Raw genomic sequence first — 6,000 nt, 5'->3', positions numbered from 1 at the left:
GAACTCTCCATTCATCTGACGAAGGGACTAACCCGAAAGCTTGTGAGTCTATTATCAAATAAATCGGTTGGACTTAAACCTGGTGTTGTCAGACTTTTTACTGTGTTTACGCCAGTCCAATGCCGGCATACCCACATCATGAAAGCTGCTGCCCATCCTCAGCATGGAATTCAATTTAAACATTCCTCACTTACTGCAGAGAAGGGAGCGGCCCCATTCCAGGGATCAAATTCAACCAGTTTGACAACCCGCGGCTAATTCAACTGTCAAAAAATTTCATTTGAAATTTTACTTTAACTCTTCTTGTTCCAGAGATGTTCAGTAGATCCATCAAATGCTAAGAAACAAATTCCAACCGGGGCTTCGGAATTTTGAGCAAATATTGATTTCCTCATATTTGTGGTTTCACTCCAGAGCCCAGGAGCCAGTTCCTTGTCAATGAGCTGAGAGAAGGACAGTTTCTGTACCTGGAGATTAACCATTTAACTTCCAAACTGAATGATCTCTGAACAACAATGGCTGCAGCTGTTGGGCAATGAGCACTAACACTCCAGTTACATTTATTATTGTAAACCAGCAACAGAGGCACCAAACGGGGTGGATTCTGGCCCAATGGAGTTTCATTCATTCAGGATGACAAGTGAAGTGAACCAATGGCAGGTCATCGTCAACTGTCCTTATCGAGGATGAGATGGAATTAAAATGCAGATGAGGAAAAATGTAATTAAATAGAGGAATAGGTTCAAGGGACAGAATAATTGCCTCCTGTTACTGTATTTAAATGTTTGTTGAATAATGATGTGTAAAACTTCTGGAGGATTTACACCTCCCTGTTAATTAGTTGAACTTGGATTGTTTATTTCAGGTGGTGCAACAGTTTTATTCAGAGAATGGTCAGATAATCGGTTTCAAAGGGAACTTTAGAAACAATAGTTTCGCAAAAACACTTTCAATGTTCCATCCTGTGCCAGTTATAGAATCAGGCACCTACTCTCTGCCTCCTATTTGACAGCCAATCCTATATCCACGCTAACACCTTGCCCCCAACTCCATGCCCCCTAACCTTCTGTAACAACCTTTTATGCGGCACCTTATCAAACGCCTTCTGAAAATCGAGAAACACCACATCCACCGGTTCCCCCCTGTCCACTGCACTAGTCACATCCTCATAGAATTCCAATAAATTCGTAAGACACGACTTCCCCTTAACGAATCCATGCTGCGTCTGCTCTATCAAACAATTCTTCTCAAGGTGCCTCGCTATTTCTTCTTTGATGATGGATTCAAGCATTTTTCCGACAAAGTTATGAGGGATATTGGATGAAAACATGATTTCCATCTCCAGGTAAAAGAGATTAAAGCAAACAGGTTAGGGAAGGAATTTCAGAGCTGCATGTCAAAGGGAGTGGAGATACACAGGAGGCCAAACGTGGAGGAATGCTGAGATCTCAGAGGGGAAAAACCATGGACCTATGTGAACAGGAGTCTGAAAACTCTAAGGCTGGAAGCAGACACAGAGCTAAAGAGAAATGAGGCCTCAAAGGGATATGAAATGCAGGATGAAATAGTTCTCCTTGGATGACAAAACTGAATAATTTTGGCTAATACTCTGAGTTGAAATCAATGAGATGTGATTGCACTGAAACATACAAGTATTTGAAAGGACTGGTCAATGTAGACACTAAGTAATTGTTATCCTCTCGTTCGGAAGTTGAAAACAGGAGTGCAAAATCTCAGGCTAAGTCGTAGATTGTTTAGAATTGGGGTGAGGTGAAATGTTTTCAATCAGAGGGTTGTTAATCTTTGGAATTCTCTACCCCAGAGAAGGTGGATGATCCAGTACTGAAAATATTCAGGACTGAGATTTCTGATTTCTAATAAAGCGGAGGGATATGAGGAGCAGCTGGGAGAGTTGGGGCAGAAGAGCAGTCAGGATTATACTCAATGCAGAGCAGGGTTGAGGCCATGCAGTCTACAACTGCTACTGTTACTGATGCTTTTCAATTAAAAATTAAAACTATGAACAGAAATCCCACTGACCTGATGAAGGGGCAACACTCCGAAAGCTAGTGGCTTGTGCTACCGAATAAACCTGTTGGATTTTAACCTGGTGTTGTGAGACTTCTTACTTTAAATTAAGAGCCAGACATTTGCCAACTGGGGACCAAGATAGTAATATAAAATTTAATGCTTACGGTTGCCTAGCAGACAGGAAAAGAAAATATTACTGTCCATGGAGAAGTAGTCAGGATCAAAGCAACAGTCAAGTTTACACATTTAGCCAATTAGGAATAGCTGGAACAGAAAAGAGACAGATTTTACAGTGGAGCATGGGCAGTCTTCAAAACCATCACCTTGTCTGAATCCTCAATCACCAGCTTCTCCCTTTCCCAAAATACAAATGAAGAATGTATCCACCCACTGCTCCCTACTTATTCAATTGCAGCTCCCAGCTTCACTTCCAATTGAAATCCTTCATGGTAATTTGTGATGCAATTTGAAAGGTAGCCCAAAAAGAGAGACTTGAGGAAATGGGCAGAAAATTTTAAAGACAACACAGTTTAAAAAGCTGGGATAAAGTTCCAAGTGCCAAGTTTGTGGAAAAAACTGGAGTAATTCCCGCTAGGGTTTGTTTTAGCGGGATTTTCAAACCTCACATACTCTGCGCACTGCAGAATGCACTCGCGTGAATCTCCTTAAAAATCCAGGGTGGACCCTATTCCAGCTGGAGAGACCGGTGGCACAGCACTGAGTGGGCCACTGTGTAGATGCTGATTTATCAGAGCAGAGACTGGCGCTGCTGCAGTAGTCCACACTGGCAGCCTCCTGATTGCTGTCCAGCCCCACGACCCCACACACATTACTGACCACCCCTCCCCCACACGCTGTAATCACTGGTCTTGCAGACATCTCTGGGCCAGCCATGACCTCTCTCCCCAAACCCCCCCCCTCCCCCACAGTGGCCTGGAAGGGGTTGGGCAGGGGGTTGGGAGATGCTTGCAGGCCCAAAGACTTCAGTCTCAGGTCGGCTATGCAAATGGTCATCAGCATATCTTATGCAGCTCCTCACTGATTTCTGGCACAAAGCTGACTGCGCCAAAACTCTGGCCAGAAACTCCTGAAGGCCGTGGCACCCAGCAGGAAGCTGCTACACAGTCTTTGCTTGCATCTCTCGGCTCACTGTGCTGCTAGTGGACTGGGGGAATCACCTCCACAAGCTGCAAAAGGCGAGAGGTTATGTTTATCATTCACCAGTTCAGCCTCAGCTACAGCATTACATCCAATTTGAGGTCTCTGGAAAGGATGTAAAGCAGCATTACCAGCACAGGACCAAGAATCAGGATCTTTACCAAATGAATGAAAAGGTTCATGAAGGTGACTCATCGCCACCTTATCGACAATTAGGGATCAGCAACAAATGCCAGTGATGTCCTGATTCCATTGACAGGGAATAAAAACTTCCGTTTTTCAGACCATGGAGAAACTGGCACTATTCTCCAAGGGCAAAGAATAAAGACAGCACCAAGGACCCAGATTTGATTCCCGGCTTGGGTCGCAGTATGGAGTTTGCATGTTCTCCCGATGTCCGCTTGGGTTTTCTCCCGGTGCTCCAGTTTCCTCCCACATTCTGAAAGACATGCTGGTTCGGTGCATTGACCCGAACAGGCGCCAACTAGGGGAATTTCACAGTAACTTCATTGCAGTGTTAATGTAAGACTGAGTTGTGACCAATAGATGAATTTTACCTTTGAATTCTAAACACTAACCACCCCCTGAGAGAAAAAAAAAATTCCTCCTCATTTCCACCTTTAATAGCAGCTGTATGAATTTAAAATGGTTCCCTCCCTGAGACTAGATTCCCCCATGTTGGCCTTGTTCTGTGATAATTAATATAGATGTTTAAAGATGATTCAGTAGTTCTTTAAGGGTAGCAGACACAGTGAAAAAAAGAAACGACTCTGTACACAATAGATATATTTCAAGGGGATATTGCAGCCAGCTGTATCTGAGTGGGCAGGAATCTTCTCTCAGAATCAGATTGTGGGTTCAGCTCAGAGCCTCAAATACTGGGCCCTGAGCATCGATCAGAAACTCTGAACACAGCATGATGGGAGAGGGGACAAAGGAAAGTGGGGTTGAATTTGTGAACCTTGCCTTGTGGAAAGCTTTAGTGCTTGGGGAGAATGTCAACTTTTCAATGGACCTACCATATATTAAGCTGATCTTTCTCTATACCCTATCGGTAACTGCAACATTATATTCTGCATCCTCTCCTCTCATTCTCCCCTATGTATTCTGTGTACGGTATGTTTTGTCTGTCCAGCGCACAAGAAACAATACTTTTCACTGTATCCCAATACATGCGGCAATAATAAATCAAATTAACATGGTGAAGTTTAGATTCTGTGGGGTGACAGTTGTCTGAAAACAGATTCGATCTTATTGTAATATTAAGGTACCACATGTGCTGAGCTCACCAGCATTCAGTCTGTATTGTGTGAATCCAGTCTTGAAATATCCACTAATGTTGCTAATTCTGCCAAGACAGAAACAGAAAGTGTTTGCATTCTCCGTGATTAGACCACTTAATGACAGACATCATGGTAGACGAGAAGGATAGAGAGAGGAAGAGATGCGAGTAACAGAGGGGTAGGGAGAATGAGAGAGAGCAATGCAGAGAGTAACAGTTGTCTGAATACAGATTCTATCTTATTGTAACATTCAGGTACCTCATGTATTGAGCTCACCAGCATTTGCAGAAGCCATTATATAAATACCGTTCTGTCTATATTGTGTGGATCCAGTCTTGAAATTTGCACTCATGTTGCTAATTCTGCCAAGACAGAAACAGGAAGAGTGTTTGAATTCTCCATGATTAGACCCCTTAACGATAAACAACATGGTGGATGACAGGGATAGAGAGAGAGAGGAAGAGAGAGAGTTGGAGCGATGCAGAGTAACAGAGAGATAGGGAAAGGGAGCAATGCAGAGAATAACAGTTAGATAGTGAGGAATAGAGATTAATTCCGATGGACAGTGAGTGTCAAGGGAGTCTGAGACACCACACAGGCAAGGTAAAGATTTGAAAATGGAGGAGTGTTTCTTATCTACTTTTAAAAGATAAACCATACTCAAGCCAGTCACATTTCACACTCTCTGCTCAGTCCTGTGTTAGGGGATGTTGAGTGTGGGATCAGTGTTTGCTTTTCTCAAACCGCACTGATATTCCCAACAAAGGCAAGAGGTTTCAATGTTTAAAAATGTAAACAATTCAAGGCAAAACTAGACCGGATTTGGTTAAATCTCACAGGACCCAGGGTAAGGTAGTCAAATGGATACAAAATTGGTTGATGACAGAAGACAGAGGGTGGTTGTAGAGGGTTGTTTTTCAAACTGGAAGCCTGTGACCAGTGGTGTGCCTCAGGGATCAGTGCTGGGTCCACTGTTATTTGTCATTTATATTAATGATTTGGATGAGAGTTTAGTAGGCATGGTTAGTAATTTTGCAGATGACACCAAGATTTGTGGCATTGTGAACAGTGAAGAAGTTTATCTAGGACTGCAATGGGACATTGATCTTTGATCGAGTGGGCTGATGAATGGCGCATGGAGTTTAATTTCCATAAATGCAAGGTGATGTACTTTGGTAGATCAAACCAGCGCACTACTTAGTTAATGGTAGGGCATTGGTGAAAGTCATAGAACAGAGATATGGGGGTACAGATTCATAGCTCCTTGAAAGTGGGGTCACAGTGGATAGAGTGGTGAAGAAGATAGTCGGCACGCTTGGTTTCATTGGTCAGAATATGGAATAGGAATTGGGACATCATGTTGAAGTTACACAACATTGGTAAGGCCACACTTGCAATACTGTGTATTGTCCTGGTCACTATTATATAAAGGATATTACTAAACTAGGAAATGTGCAAAAAAGAACTTTTGGGCTAATGCTGGGTCTTAATGATTTGACTTATAAACAAAGGCTGCATGGACTGGGAC

The sequence above is a fragment of the Carcharhinus amblyrhynchos genome, unplaced genomic scaffold (assembly GCF_965287045.1).
Source record: "Carcharhinus amblyrhynchos unplaced genomic scaffold, sCarAmb.v2.hapA scaffold_48, whole genome shotgun sequence".
Lineage (NCBI taxonomy): Eukaryota > Metazoa > Chordata > Chondrichthyes > Carcharhiniformes > Carcharhinidae > Carcharhinus > Carcharhinus amblyrhynchos.
Note: the sequence above shows the minus strand (reverse complement) of the source record.